Source organism: Tyto alba, unplaced genomic scaffold (genome assembly GCF_018691265.1).
Source record: "Tyto alba isolate M040663 unplaced genomic scaffold, T.alba_DEE_v4.0 Super-Scaffold_22, whole genome shotgun sequence".
NCBI lineage: Eukaryota > Metazoa > Chordata > Aves > Strigiformes > Tytonidae > Tyto > Tyto alba.
In genome coordinates this window covers 3,386,130-3,402,204 of record NW_024881296.1, presented here as the reverse complement: position 1 = coordinate 3,402,204, position 16,075 = coordinate 3,386,130, and the positions used below count along the sequence as shown (strand labels likewise).

Below are 16,075 nucleotides of genomic sequence, written 5' to 3'. Positions count from 1 at the left end.
ATCATTTTTACCCTGAGGCCAAAAGTTTATCCCACTTTTTATGGTGATCCAATACAAGACCTTCTTCTAACAAAAATTCTTCATCTATATATGTAGCACACCATAATAACAAGACTACTACTGCTCTTTTCAAAATTCCACATCTATTAAATAAACACCATCCCAAAAACTTTAATTTCTTCAACAACTTCACAGTTTACATCACATGTCCAAGAAGCCATTTTACTGGTATGCATCAACAGTTGTATCTTTGGTAATTTTTCTTTGCAGAAGAGAGAATATTCTCATTCTCCATGTCTTTTCTTGGCATTTTTTCCAAGACCAGAAGTTACTATTTTCAACAACGATTTGAACACCTTTCTCTGTTACTAAGAACTCAAAAAATTCAACTATTTTTTTGACCCACAGATTCTGGTTCTGAAAAGTAATAGGTGACACAGTGCAAGTTACTGGCATCAAACATATTTTTTCTTGCTCTTTGGACCAACCCAATACTGGAAATGTCTAACAATGTTATGGGAAATTCAGATTTCCCAAAAAATTTTCAAGTGCTTTGAATGTTCTTATTTGATATCCCTTCTTTCATAACTGTGCAAACAGAAGTTCCAAGATATTAACCTGAATGCAGCTCAGAAGTGCAGAGCACACAGAGAATGTGTTTGTTTCACTGGAAATCACAGAGTGCCAGTAGAGTTCTCAAAAATGTCTCGTGAATGACAGGATTTTGGCAAGGTTGACGGCGCCTTTATATTGTGTAAAGGCCTTTCTAAATAGTTGCTTGTCCACTATCTATTTTTTGGGGGCGACTGAAGCAGCCATTCAGGATTTTTCAAAGCTTACTCCATTTTACCCCAGCCTCTTCAGGAAAAAAAACAAGGTTTTCTGTCAGCAGAGAAGGTGCAGAAGAAAACACACAGAGGACACCTAGGGAACCTTTTGTCTCCTCTTTCCTACAATAATTAAATGAATGGTTGTCTTGACTGTTTATAGATTTCTGGTATTATCTAAGTTGGAAGTGGGAAAAGAGAACCCCTCTGTAGTGGCCTGGGTTGGTCTGAGAGTTAAGGTGCAGAGAAAAACAGCATCTGTGAAACTGAATTCAAGAACTGAGGGAAGGAAGAGAATAGCTAACGCTAGCAATGGAGACAGAGATGGTGAGTTTTCATGAGCAGTCTGGGAAAACACAGATACTGCAGAGCAAACAACTAGGCTGGTGACTGCAGGAAGGAAGAAAAGGAACAGGAGCAGTGAAACAACTTCTTAATAAAGATTTTGCTATCAACAAAAATGGCTAGGTTGATCTATGGGATATATCTATTAGTTAATACTAATGTATCTGGCAATCTATGAATAAATTACTGTGGTTCCTTCAAGCTCTGAAGTCCTGAGACCTCTGATAGGCCAGAGCTGCCACACAAGAGCCCATTTTCCCTCCATGCTGGATTGGACTCATTAAACTCACGGCTTTCTTTGTACAATAAAGTTTCTATTTATTCCAGCTTTAAGAAGCAGGCACTGAGATTCATTTCAGCTGATGTCCTTATGAAAACCTATATTATGGTCACAGCTCGCTAAGTGAGTTTGTTCCCTGAGTACTCCAGTGAAGAGATGTAATCACTGCCAAGGCATCATTCTTTTCATCCCGAAACAGATAACTGAGTCCCATGAGTTGCTTCCCTGAAGTACCAATGTCTCTTGGCACACTTGTGGAACAGAAAAACCATTAGCCACTCAAGAGCATATGTCCATCTGAAGAGCCTTCGGTCATCACCATCAGCTTGTCTCAGGGCTAGCAAAGGGACACAGTTGCTGTCACTTGTGCTCAAGGAGTGCAAAAGTAGCTTTCACTCCTGGTGACGTAGTGGATGAGGAGGTTCAAAGAAAGGCAGAGTGCTTGTAATAATGTGGGACTTTCCTGGATTTCCCACTTCAAGATATGAATACTCTGTCTTTTCTTCATCATATTTAGTTTTTTCACCTGTCACCTTTTTGTTTTCTTTGCAATTATTGCAACTATGTCCTGCAATATCTGGAAAATGCTATGATTCTGTGAAACAGGTAAGAAATGGCTTTAAAAAAAACACCGAGCAACTGCATCACCTTGTGTTGAGCTTTTTGAAGAGTCTCCAAAGGGAAAGAAATATATCTGGCATTTTTCTATACAAATGGGTTATGAAAAAATGGAGAAAGAATAAATTATGAAAGAAATATATTAAAAAAAAAATGGTAGAAAGAAGAATGATTTTGGCTGTTGCTACCTGGAGTGTACAATTCCAATCTAACTGTTGCAAAAGTCTGAAAGATAGATGGATGAATCAGGGTCGAAAAGAGAAGAAGGGAAAACAAATGTGGACAACAATGGAATAGATTTTGAGTCTTTGCAATAGACTCAATCACGCTGAAAAGCTTACAGACTGCACATTTACTCTATGATAATGCTTGTGTCTGCTGAGAAGTTTCTCCCTGCTGTGTAGCACAGCTACATGTAAGTACCTGATGAGAGAATTTACCCTTCTTTGTAATTAATGAACTTCCTGTTAGTGAACTTTCCACACTCTACTAAACACACAGGGTGGCTGAATTTTGCATTTTTAACAGTGGTGTCTCTGTGTAATAGAGGAAAACATGACTCTGCAGATATTATCAAAGATAAGTTGGCTGTTCTATCAAAAGTAGAATGTCTTTGAAGACAATGTCATACATTAAAATTATCAATTTTTGCATTATTATTTCTGCTTCAGTGTCTCCCATCTCATTCTCCTGAATTTCTTGCTACACTGTGACACAGTGCTCTGGCTAACACTACATTTCTGTATCTGCTGCTGTTGCCTTCAGTGGAGAACTGTTTCTGGTCTTTCCCCCTCTGGACAAGTCTTGATAAGGCACGTTCAGATGCAAAGTTTTGAGACTTCTGAAGAGCATGATCTTAAAATGCAAGAAGAATAATTTTCAAAAATAACCAAAACAAAAATGAACACCGTAAGACAGATTTCCACAGTGACGTTCATATGCCCCACAGTCTCACATGGGAATTATGGTACAAGCTATCAAATAGAAAATGCCTTTCAGAGCTCTAAGAGTGACTGTTACAATTGCATCAACCCCCAGCTCCCATCCTTTATGTCTTGGAGCTCTCATTGTATTTAAGCCTTGAATAAAAAGCTAGAATTTTTTTTAAACTTCACATGCGGACACCAGCCAAATATCTGGGGGCTGTTATTTTGATGTTCAGATGTGCATTGTGCTGTTTAGCATATGGATTTTCTTTATAATCAGCATACACCCAATGTTTCCTCTCCAGATGGTAATGGGAAAAACCCTAAAACAACTGTTATTAGTTACCTCATTTATCGCTCATTTTGGAAGACTCTTAGTTATCATGCCAAGAGGCATAGCATGAGACCCAAAGAACAGCCCTTCTCATGCTGACAACTGAAGTTATTAGATGTAGAACCCCAGAAGAAAAATTTTTTATAAGCCCAAAGAAATACGGAGAAAAATTCCTGTAAATAAATCAGAGAACACAGAATACAGGGGGGTCTCTGCTCCAGCACACCTCCCCCCTCCTTTCTTCCTCTGTTCCCCCACTGACCTTGGTGTTCACGCAGCTGCAGCAACTCCTCCTCACCAGTCCCACTGCCTGTTACCACGTCCCTTCTTAAATACGTTATCGCAGAGGCGCAGCTGATGGGCTCAGTTTTGGTGCAGAGGTGGGGCTGACGTGGAGCTGGGGGAGCTTCGAGAAGCTTCTCACAGGGGGCCGCCCCTATAGCCCCCTCCCCTGCCACCAGAAAACTCCACCACTCACCCAACCCAGGACAAACTTGAATCTCCCAATTTATGGACTATATAATCTTCCCCACTTATGCAAATGTTGTATAATAAGAGTTACTTTCTATTAGTTTTACTATTGGATTCACCTGTTCCTTTCTTAACCCCTTTAGATGTACACATTCATAATCACAGCACTACACTAACAAAGCTTTGTTGTTTTTTCTTTTGGAGAGAAAGAAAAACAGAAATGTGAACCTAACTGGCTACCTGGATTTCTCTGCATTTTGTTTTATAACTCTTTACTCCAATTCTTTGTTGCACTGGATAATCCATATTTTGACCTTTGTTTGCACCTGGCGTTTTAATTTTATTTTCTTAATGATAAAGATCATTAATGTTTGTGCTGTTACCTAACAATCTGTGCAAGTTAATGTTTAATATTCATTTTAAAGCTGCATTAAGTAAGCAGTAATATTGCAAACTTCCCCTTGTTACAAGAAATCTCAAGAAGACTCCATTTCTACAAGTATTTTGAAGGGTGAAAAGTGCTCTTCACTCCAGTCAGATAACCATTTTGAAACTAAATTGCTGTCTTCTACGCTTGTGTGCACTTGCCCTAACAACTGCTTTTAATGGGGAGAATTATGGTCTCCCATTCATAACTACTACTGAAAAAGCCCCATTATGTGCAAAGCAACAATTTTTATTAAAGAATTTTATTCAATAAGTGAGCAACAGACACAGCCCACAGCAATGTTACCTGACCAGTCCATCACTGTTCCAGCTCTCCCTGCCCAGGAATCTGGGAGGAAGGGAAGATGAACAGGTTTAGCTGTCAGAGAAAACTCTTCCCGACATGGCTCTGGCACATGATTGGTGTAGTGGAAAAGAACTGAGCTCTTCAGTGGCCATGTCCCTCACACCCCTTCCAACCCTAAAGCTCTTCCTCTTCAGTGAAAGAGCTGGTAGATTTGACCCGTACTAAGTGGAAAAAGGAAAAAGCCCCTGAGTACCACATTCACCATGAAAGTATGGAGGCCTGTCTAAGACTGGTTTGACCACATTAACTTCTTATTGCTTATTTTTTCCTTTGCATTACCTTAATTACAAAATAACGAAAATATATTATCTAAGCACACACACACACACGTTCACTGTGCATACTTCATTAGCATTCACTTAGCAGCAGATAAAGATTTCTTTCTTATTTCATTTTATTTAACTTAATTTCATTTTTCAACCCACTCTTTTCCATTCCACTTCATTTAAAATACCTCCCAATCATTTCATAATACTTTCACTTGAAGCTGAGAAAAATTACATATTCACCAGATTTAGGATATTCTGCTAATAACACATCATCATTCTTGATTTCAAAGGATTTAAAAGATTTAAAAATTTCTGGCTGCTTATCACAGCAAGGTACAAAACTTCCTGGAATAAGAACATCAGTTTCTCTGGGGACAGATTATCAGGGGCAGTTATAAACTTGTCCTGCATGCCAATGAACTTCTTGTGGCTATTTTTTTTTTTCCTATGGCTGTGTAAATCTGTGCAAGCAGTGATATAAAGGGGCAGTTAGGTTATTTGTTTCTCAGCAATTAAGCAAAAAACTTGTCTTGCATGTTTATGAAGATAACAATAATAAAGTGGATAGTTTTGAGGACTTGCAACAAATTCATATGATTTTGACCCCGGTATCACGAGTGATGGCAATGACATAACTCCTGTCCTTGTACTGTTTGCATGTGGTCATGCAAATAGCTGTCAGCAAATGCTGAGCAAGACATCTGTCTCAACAGAGTGGGGCGCAGTGATTCCCTGACCAGCTGTGTAAGCAGGAGAACCAAAGGGTGCATTTATCACCTCAGATATGATCCTGTACTGATGATCTTGGCCACCATCTGTTGTCTCTGCACAACATCACATTATCAGGTGGATACACCAGCTTGGGTTAGCACTAGTTACAGTGTCTTTCCACAGACCTCCATTGCTCAGTGTAAATGAGGTTGGAATCAAGCAGTGGCATATTGTGGATATGGTAAAGAAGAAGCTTAAAAGCTCTGGAAACATCTGGATAGCAGGGCTGTCCAACAACCATAAATTCTAGAAGCTTGAGTTTGCCTCCAGGTAGGCTAGAAAGAAACTACCTGCATTTTACCAGAAGCTTGGTGAAGTCAACACATTATTAGAAAATGTTTCCATTGGAAAAGTTGTTGGTTTTCAAATAAAATTTGTTTCATCAATCAATCTCTGACTACTTCCAGCAGTTACCCAGCTCCTCTGTCAATGCACTAGGCAGGCACCTGCTTCTTCAGGCACCTCTTCTTCCCATGCCTGCCTGCAGCCCTGCATATTCAAGATCCTTGAAGCTCGTTTTCTCACTTCCAGCTAGTTCCTGATGTACAGACACACTAATACTCTTTACAATGCCTGGCCTCTCCTTGGTCCTCTCCTTTTAAGGTGCCATCACCTTAAAAGGCACCCAACATGTGCCTAGCAGCTAGCATGCCTAGTAGTCCTTCCATAACTACCATTTATTACCAGGATCCCACCTTCCTCTGTAGGAAACCCATCTTTCCAGCTCTTTCCAGCTATACTCACATCTGCTCCCTACCCTGGCTCAATTTTGAGCACTCCACAGTCTCTGCAGGTGCCTTTTCTGGAAGCACTTCTGTCTATCCCTGAGGCACTGCCTACTCTTGGCTTTCTAAAGTAGGCAACTTTCCAAACTTTTCTCTCCTCCTCTTCCCATCAAGCTGGCCTTACATAAAGGTACAGCTTTGTCCCTGATTTCTATCACTCACCATATCCACCCTTTCCTACTTCCCCTCCTTCCCCCCAGTAAAGCCCTTCACATAGTACAACTGCTACTCCCCTGAGCTTCACCTCAGAACAGCAGCATAAAGAGCTGTTGCCAGCCCCTCAAACACAGCAGAGGATACTAAGTGATTGCAGAGTATGAAGCAGAAAGTGCTAGGGTCAATTTGGGGAAAGTGTTTTGACCTAGAGCATAAAATCAGTATTACTCTTCATTTGAGCTGTTTTCCTCTCCCAGCCATGTGGTGGTGGGAGACGATCCAGGGAATCTGGTGATTCCTTCAGACTGACATATGTGTAATGCTGTGAAGATGGCAGCAACTGTGCCAAGAGTGATAGAGATGCCAGGGTAAATAATAACTGGCAAACTCACCAGCTCAATGTACTTGAGCCATGAGTAAACCCTGTGTGACTTCTACTTACCCACAACTCCATGATCATGGAGCCAGGGGCTGCAGCGGGGCTGGAGCACTGGCCCCCACATCCCACAAAAGCAGGAGAATGACACATGGCAGTGAAAGCTGTCAGGAGAGATTTTGTTGGGAAATGCTAGGTCATCATCACTTTTCATAGGGATTCACTGGCTCCAACAAAACTTTCACACCTAATTTTTGTTAGGGAAAGCTTCTCAGCTCCAGAATTAAACTTTTGGTAGGGAGGGATGGAAAGAGATTAGCCCTCCTCAAAAAAGCAAATAACTAGGGCATCCAAGGTACAGAGCCTGGATAAAGATACAGGGGAGATCAATAACAAAGGAGTTAAATATGCCTCTCTATAACCTGGGTGTGTGGGAGCACGACATGGTAATTTATTGATTATTTTGGAAAGTTCTGAAGTCTTTGTTTCATCTCAAGGCAGAGTGGGAAAAGTCCAAACTTGAAGGACACAACAGAAAAAAAAAACACACTGGAAAAAAGCTACAAAGATCTAGGTGGGGGTATAATGTTTGTAAAACACTGTAATAAAAATATTTAGCAGATAACATTTGCAGACAATTCACTTTAAAGCTGCTATGTGTGGCTCCCATACAGATTGCATTTCTTTCATTTCCTCACGCACATGATCCTTGTTGGATTTTGAGCAATAAAACTGATACACAACTATTAGGATCCTTTTCCTCTTGCCATGCTCACCCTAAGAACTTCTGGAGCCTGATCCATAACCTGAACAAAAACCCGGGAGCTTCTCCAACATCTTTGCGCCATCTACTGCCTTCCACAGATCTTAGCATTCAACTCACACATTTTTTCTGATTGCACAGAGCACTGCTTATATATTTTCATTGAAATATCGATTATAATTGTCTGGTCTTGTTCCTGAGAGGTAACAGTCACTCAGAATCCCAACTCTTTTTTTTTTTTTTTTTTTCTTTTTTTCTCCCCTATTATTATCACAGTCAGATTGACTTCCACCAGGCCACAGCCTATTCTGGATTTCTCTAAATTATTTCCAACACTTTAGTAAGTGTTTGAAATAAAAGTGTTTAAAATCAAAGGAAGGATTACTAAAATAATTTAGTAATCCTTCCTTTGATTTTAAAATTTTCCAATGCTTAATTATACCTGCTTCAAAAAATTACACCTTGCTTATAATGACTTTTAACCCCAAATAATGTACTGTTTTTCATCTGAGGTGGATGGGGCTCTTTAAGAAGCCAACACAATGAAAAGATAACATTCTTTGTGTTCCCACAAAGAAATCCTATAGAGTAGTCTGTGCATTCCCAGGCTACTTCCTGGATGTGAAATGATATATAATTAAACACCTTCCTCAGAGCTGAAGAAAGGACCACTGTCTAAACGTGACCTCTAGCTGCTGGATACCAAATGCTTTGTGAGAGAAAGGCTCCTTGCCTGAAGGCTGGAGGTGTTCAGCTGAAAGCCCCTTTTGAGTGCAATCAATATACAGTGAAAGGAAGCTTGAGGCTACCAAAAACATTACACTTCCAGATCTGCCAGATGAATAATTGGCTAAGATATTGGGTTAAGGCCATGACAGTAACTAATTTACCTTTAAAACTACAGACCGTTTATACTTTAAGATAAACAAACACTTTTCCAGTCTGAATTAATATACTTGATATTTCAACAAAAACATTAGCTTATGTTCAGCTCATTGTTTCTCTTGAGAAAAAACAAACAAACAAACAAACAGGAAAACTGTCACTGGAGTTTCATGTAACAAAAAAATCAGCCATTAGAAGAGCCATAGGGGAGAGAGCAAAAGTGCAGCTAGCTGAAATGCATTTCTGACAGTAACTAATACTGGATGCTAAGGGAACTAATATATGTAATGGCGCAGTCAGAGAGTAATCCTTTCCCCTGTTCATACACCTGTTCTTCAGCAATCAGCAGCTGTGAGTTCCTGAGGTGATGGATGCACTCCAACTACATTTAACAGCCACCAGTGGACCAATCCTTCATGATTTTTTCTAATCTTATTTTGTCTAACTATGTGAACTTTAGTCCCCACTGCATTCTATAGCAATGAGTTCCTCAACTGAATTTAGTGTTGTACAGAAAGGATTTTTTTTGTACTGCTTCTCCACTACCAGAAGCATGATAATATTCCAATCACTCTATAAAGTTTTCTAGGCAAAAAGGTAGCTAGAAACTCAACTTCCTAATGTAAAAACCCATAAAGAAAAAATCCTTTCAAAATAATATATATACTTTTTATAAATATATTTTTAAAAGACAAAAACTCATTAATTTTTCCTTGATAAATTATCTTTATCATGAATTTGCAAGTCTAAAGGATCACAGAGGGAATGTTCTACCAGCAGGCCATGACTAAAGAGATGCAAAACACACCAAAGCCACCTTCTCCCTCGGTTCAGAATATGCTGCTTGGACTTCTTAAGGATAGAACCAATAGCTATTCACATGTCTTAAGTCCTAGTAGGTATGGTTTTGCTTTATGATTCATAACATAGATTAAAAACTTACCTTAAAACTGTGTGTACTCTAATGCTTTTTGGACATTGACACTCTTAAAGTGTACTATGTACAACCTAACTGCATTTTATACACCAACATACAGACATATATGTTTAAAGATATAATACAGTTTGATTTTTCCTTTTAACTTAGAAATTCTGAAACTATTCTGTTCTAAAAGGTGTATCATCCAATGCCCATTACTGTAAATAAAACTCAATCAATTTAAGGTAAACAGGGAAACTGCTATCTCCCTAAAAAGTTAGCTCAAATAATTCCACAGCTTTTCTTGCTATTGTTACTCCTTATTTGGGATTACATATTTTAAATGTTGGCCTCCTACACTTGAACACAACACACAAATTATTTTTCTTGCAACATTAATTAATGGTGCAAAATTGCCTTTACTGGTGCCTAAAAGGGAATTCATACAGCACAGTGTTTCCATGCTGGTAAGATTGGACAGATCTCTGATGTACAATTTGCACAGTTCAAAACAATGATGCCACAACACAGCACTGGTTGAAAATATCTGATATAGCATACTGTATTAGAATATGCTGTTTCTGACAAAACAATTTTGGAAGATCTTGTTATTTTTTATAAACGCATCTTTATATATGAAAGATGCACATCACATCAAACTCAAACCAGAATATTTGGGATTGACTCCTTTCTAGAATATTGCTCGGACTTCCTCCTTTAATATTGTTTAAACTCACTGATATTTCATGAAACTAACATATTATGTGAAATATTTTACACATTCATAGACAGCTTCACTCTGTCACTTCCCATCTTTAGACTGCTTAACTTCCCAGCTTCATTAAGGTAATATATATCGAAGTATGGCTATAAATTGTGTTATAGTTTAGTTTAATACAGTCTATTTGTTTTTTCACCCTTGACAGAATTTACCTTGCCCTTGTCACCTGATAAACGGTTGGCAACTATAGCTTTTTGTCCACTTAGCTTTCCCCGGATGTGGTGCAGTCTGGTACTGTGCCATTAGATGTCACCCTGGACCATGAAAAAGAAGACCAAAGCATGAGCTAGCATCTTCCCATCAGCAACCAATAATCGCAGCTTCAAAACAGGAGATAGGTCTTCCAAGACTGCACCTTACCCAAGTGCCACGATGTACACCTTGGCCTCCACCTCCACGCTTCTCTGCGACTACTGGCTGTGTTGACACAGCAGCACAGACTGGAAAGCAGGTCAGGCGCCGTCCAGCAAAGACTCGGTCCTGTCCTCCTTCCATTTCATGAACAATTTCTAAGGTCCATAGTTTTCAATCACATGAAGACACCTTGAAAAAACACAGCTGTGGGGTGCTCCTGAGAGGGCTGAAGGGCAACACTGAGCACAGCGTCTGAGCTTAGAGCAAATAATCCAGCAAATGAGATGTTTGGTGGATTGGATCTGAAGCCAACTGACTAACCACTCTACTCCTGTACTGCTTCTTATGGGTTCTGCTTCCTTTCGTCTTTTTGGTTTGCTGGTGTGTTTGTTTGTAGCTTTCTCCTGACTGAGCTGTTCCCAGTATTTCACCAGTTTGTTGCAACTCCCCCAGGGGAAGCGGGGAGTGATGGTAACTTTCATCTCGGGGGAAGAGATAGCAGTGGCAAGGTGAGGCACTCCCACATCTGGATGGTTGATTTTGCTGATGCCGAAATCCTGGGGGAAAAAAAAAACATGTAATTATTTCTTGTGGCAGCAAGATCAGAGTCTAACTGCATTTATGGCATTTATTATATTCCCAACCCTCCAGTCTAGGGCATCATGACATTTTATGCATGAACTGCAGGAAGCAGAGCTGCCACGTCAAAACAGGCCAAATTTTAAAAGTCCCCAGATTTCCTGCTGACATGACTGCATTGCACACAAGAGCTGTGGAGTTTTTGGTGCATCCTGGAATTTCAGCCAAAGGGAAAAGTCCTGCTTGGGATAAGACTTTTGCCCATTGCCACATAGTTCCACTAATTCTAAGCAACTCACAAACAGCTGAAGGTGGGGCATCTTTGAAGTACCTTGTAATCTAATCACATTTATGTCTTTTTAGGCAGAGCACCTCATGTATTACAGCAAGACAAGGTTGGATTAATTTAAAAGGAAATGAAAGAAAGCATTAAAAAACCCCAGAGGTTATTAAAGGTTCTGCTTTCTGATACCAGAGGCATTATACCTTCTCAGAAACCACACTGCATACACACACACACACACACACACACACACACACACACACACACAAGTGGAAAGCCAAAAGAACAGGGTGGGTATAAGACCTGACAGCCATATAAGTAAAATTCACTTTGAATGAAGTGAGAGGCATAGCACTGTCAGGCTGACAGCTCACTTACCAGAAGTGACAAACTTCATTGGAGAACTTTGCCAAGAAACCAGTTACACAGGGAAGCAACTCTAAACCCTCCTCCAGAGATGGATACACAGAGCACAAGTTCCTGGGAGTCACATCACATGGCTGTGCTGTTTTAGGGGGCTCCCAGTGTGCCTAAGACAGACAAAGTGACAAGCCTGGACACAAACACCAAGGATGTAAGAGTGCTGCAGAAAATACTGAAGTGTTCCAAGTCCGGCCTGGTGTGTAGATATTGACCTGATATCAGCATCACGTGGGAAGTGTTCTTTGGGGTAGGAGTAAAGCATTTCAAACTGAGGTGGCCCATTTTCCAGAAGGAAACCAATATCTTTCAACTTCTGACTGTCACCATCACCTTCACCATTACAAGGGGCAAGCTGCTGCTCTGCAGGCTGGAAAAAGGATGGCTGAAGTTGCACCACAACTGTTCTCCAGAAGACCTGCTGTATGATTCAGCTGGTATCTTTGAAGGCTCTGAGAGTTTGTTTGAGACAGTTGTCTTCTCAGCCTGCAAGACAGCAAAGAACATCTTTTTGTCCCATCTTCATTCTCTTCAGCAGTGTAAGAAAGGGAAGTGAGCATCTCCTCCTCCATTACACCCGACTGAGTCTCATCTTCTTTCCTCATTTTCCCATATTCATCCAGGGAAAAAACAGAATCTCACCCCAAATCTCTGTCATAGGATAGTAAAATAATGCCTGCCATCTCCTTTGCATTTCACCTTATGTGGCGGAGAGAAGAAAACGCCACTCATTTCAACATTGCTTCCAGAGGACTATAAAGACAAAGACTTCCTGTTGCTACCTTAATTTGATGTCCTGGGAGGAGTGGATTACTGTCTCCTAGTCAGGATGGATATGCAATGGAATACGCTGATTAGCAAACAGAAAATGTACACAGAGCAAATCTAGCCTTCCAAATTTTCTCTAGGAAGAGCTTTACAGGATTTACATAAGAACTTGCTTGCAGGGAAGGAGATTTGAGCATCTAATTTAAAACATCCTGTTCTGTGAAGATTAAATATTTCTTTGGGTGCCCACACATACAGAGATGCTTTGTTTTTTGCAAGTGTTTCTGTGTTTGTCCTTAATCTGTTCTGCAGCTGGTTCATCAGTGTTATTTTACAGGTATTAAAAACATTCAACAGGGTAGCTGCCAGATAAGGTTTCAGGCTCTTGATAACAGATGGCAGATGTTCTTCATGTAGCAACGAGGATAGCAGCTGCCTCTGTTTTGGAAGAGAGATTGGCGAAAACTTGATCCCCACTGATGTTTGGAAAGGGATGGTCTTAGGGCTTTTGGCATACCTAGCAAGGTTTAAAAAAGCACTAATGTCTCGCTTAAAGTCAGAAGAATAGGTCAAAAAAGATCTACCCCGATGCTAATGGGCGTCTGGGCACTAACTTCTCCACCTTTGCAAGGCAAATCCTCGGTAAGGATTTCTGCCATGCATCTACTCTGTTGAGAAAGAGCTTTTGAAGAACTATATCTATACAGAAGAGAGAGGAAATTTATCAGTGCTGCAGGGAAGAGGAATGGAAATAACCTGGTGGATAATTTCAGCTCAGTAAAAGAGAAGAAAGAGTCTGTGCTACTTGATTCTACTTTACTCAAGCTGCTGCAGAAGGCATGGATGGGAGAGCTATGGTGTCTCTCAGGCAGGCATGCAGAATGCTCTCAGGGGATGCCCAAGCCATGGCATGGGGCCATGAGCTTGCATCATGATTACAAACAGCCCAGATGCTCTAGAGCAGTGCTGAAGCACAAAAGAAATCAGGGACACCAACATAGTGACAAACACACACAGTCCTGCTAGGACCTTAAGGAGTACCTCTGTACACATTCCTCACTGATGTAGCAGCTTGCTCCAGATCTCCAAAACAGCACAGTGCTCCTATGGTCAGTGAGAACAGAAATAGCAGCAGTGTCTCCCAAGAGTGAAGAATGTCAGAACTGAGAAATGAAGAGCAAACACGTGCAGGTAAGAGGACAAGCCACCAAATCCAAACATAACTTGCCACGCTGCTCTTGGCCCCTCCCACACTGCTCTTGACACCTCCCACACTGCTCTTGGCCGCCCCGCACCCCTCTTGGCCCCTCCCAAACCCCTTTTGGCCCCTCATATTGCCACTGACCCCGTCCACATACCCTTTGGCCCTGCCAACACCCCTCTTGGCCCCTCCCACATCCCTCTTGGCCCCCTCAGACTGCTCTTGACCCCTCCCACACTGCCCTTGGCCCCTCCCACACCCCTCTTGGCCCCCAATACTGCACTTGGCCCCTCCCACACCCCTCTTGGCCCCTCCCATACTGCAACTGGCACTGCCCACAGCCCCATTGGCAATGCCCAAAGCCCCCTTGGCCCCGCCCACTCGGCCATTGGCCCCACCCACACCCCTCTTGCCCCCACCCCATACAGCCCTTGGACCTGTCCCATCGGCCATTGGCCCCGCCCCCCCTTGGCAGTGGAGGTATGGGAGGGGCCAAGAGGGGCGGGGGAGGGGCCAAGAGGGGCGGGGGAGGGGCCAAGAGGGGCGGGGGAGGGGCCAAGAGGGGTGTGGGAGGGACCAAGAGGGGTGTGGGAGGGGCCAAGAGCGGTGTGGGAGGGGCCTAGAGGGTTGTGGGAGGTGCCAAGAGGGTTGTGGGAGGGGCCAAGTGCGGTATGGTGGGGGGCCAAGAGGGGTGTGGGAGGGGCCAAGAGCAGTGTGGGAGGGGTCAAGAGCAGTGTGGGAGGGGCCTAGAGGGTTGTGGGAGGTGCCAAGAGGGTTGTGGGAGGGGCCAAGTGCGGTATGGTGGGGGGCCAAGAGGGGTGTGGGAGGGGCCAAGAGCAGTGTGGGAGGGGTCAAGAGCAGTGTGGGAGGGGTCAAGAGCAGTGTGGGAGGGGCCTAGAGGGGTGTTGGCAGGGCCAAGGTGTATGTGGACGGGGCCAGTGGCAATATGAGGGGCCAAAAGGGGTGTGGGAGGGGCCAAGAGTGGTGTGGGAGGGGCCAACAGGGGTGCAGGGGGGCCAAGAGAGATATGGGAGGGGCCAAGAACAGTGTGGAATGGGCCAAGAGCAGTGTGGGAGGAGCACGTGGAGCTGGGGGAGCTTCAAGAAGCTTCTCACAGGGGGCCGCCCCGATAGCCCCCTCCCCTGCCACCAAAAAACTCCACCACTCACTCAACCCAGGACACCCAGATGAGCCCCCAGTTGTGAGAAACAAGCCCACGTATATTTAAAAATATGTTTTATTGGGGACAGAGTCAGTGGAGCAAAGAATACAGCACTGGGCGCCATGGCGCAACCTGTCCCAGCAGGGGCTTCTTTTTATAGTTCCAGTCCTCTTTTTTGCACCCGCGCAGTTCCTATTCCTTGGTTTCTCAGAGTCTGTCTCTCTCTCTGTACTTTTCCACTGCTTCAGTACTTCTTATCACAAAACAGGCAGCTGCTGAGCGGGGGAGGCATCCACAGTGTTATATGTAACTATTCGGTTTAAACATGAAATCAAACAAAGAACGATGCAACAAAACCAAGCCAAGCAACAAGTCCACTCGATTTCCTTCCCACCCCCACCCCCCCGCCTCTTCTTTGGCATTTCCAGTTGGTCTCGGTGGTCCTCTGGGTGGGGGGGGTTGGTGGAGGGGGTGAAGTCCAGGTTCCTCTTCATCAGGAATTCTTCGCTTAACCCTTTTCTGCTGGCTTCCATTCCTCTTTACATGATACCGGACCACAGACACACACCCCCATCCTCCTGCTTGCCCAACTCCCCACAATGCCCAACCCTGTGCCTGACCTGTGATCAAAAAAGGCTTGCTCAACTGTTATGACTTTAGCAACACTAATTTAATAACAGCTTTAGCCTAACTCAATAAAAGTAATTCTTTCATTACTGTTAGCAAAAGCAAAATTCTACCGTTACTTCTCATATAGCGAATCCTTCAAGGTGGGAGTGGTTCCCTGTTGGTTTGTGACATCACTGGAGTGGGGGGGTCCCTGCCTGGGCAGTGACATCACGGGGAACTCTCTGAGATGGGGGTTCCCTGTGGGGCTGTGACATCACTGAGGACCACGTGGGGTGCTGGCATCACACAACACCCGCGTAGGGTGGGGGGTGTCCTGCTGGGTTGTGATGTCATCAGGCAGCCACGTGGGGTAGGGTTTTCTCTGACGGTTGTGATGTCA

The 16,075-nt window shown here is 42.8% G+C and overlaps 1 protein-coding gene across 2 annotated transcripts in view; it reads right to left on the bottom strand.

Moving 5' to 3' along the window:
- Positions 1–11,960, bottom strand: part of LOC104365024 (sulfotransferase 6B1) — a 36,474-nt gene extending 24,514 nt beyond the window's left edge. The window contains exons 1-3 of one of the 2 annotated variants that reach the window (XM_042796199.1): positions 11,894–11,960; positions 10,660–11,210; positions 10,452–10,553 (exon numbers count right to left, since the gene is read on the bottom strand). The gene's annotated coding sequence lies outside the window, so the exon portion shown is untranslated. The remainder of the gene's footprint in view (positions 1–10,451; positions 10,554–10,659; positions 11,211–11,893) is intronic. The other variant, XM_042796200.1, reaches the window with a different exon arrangement.
- Between the last annotated feature and the right edge of the window lie 4,115 nt (positions 11,961–16,075).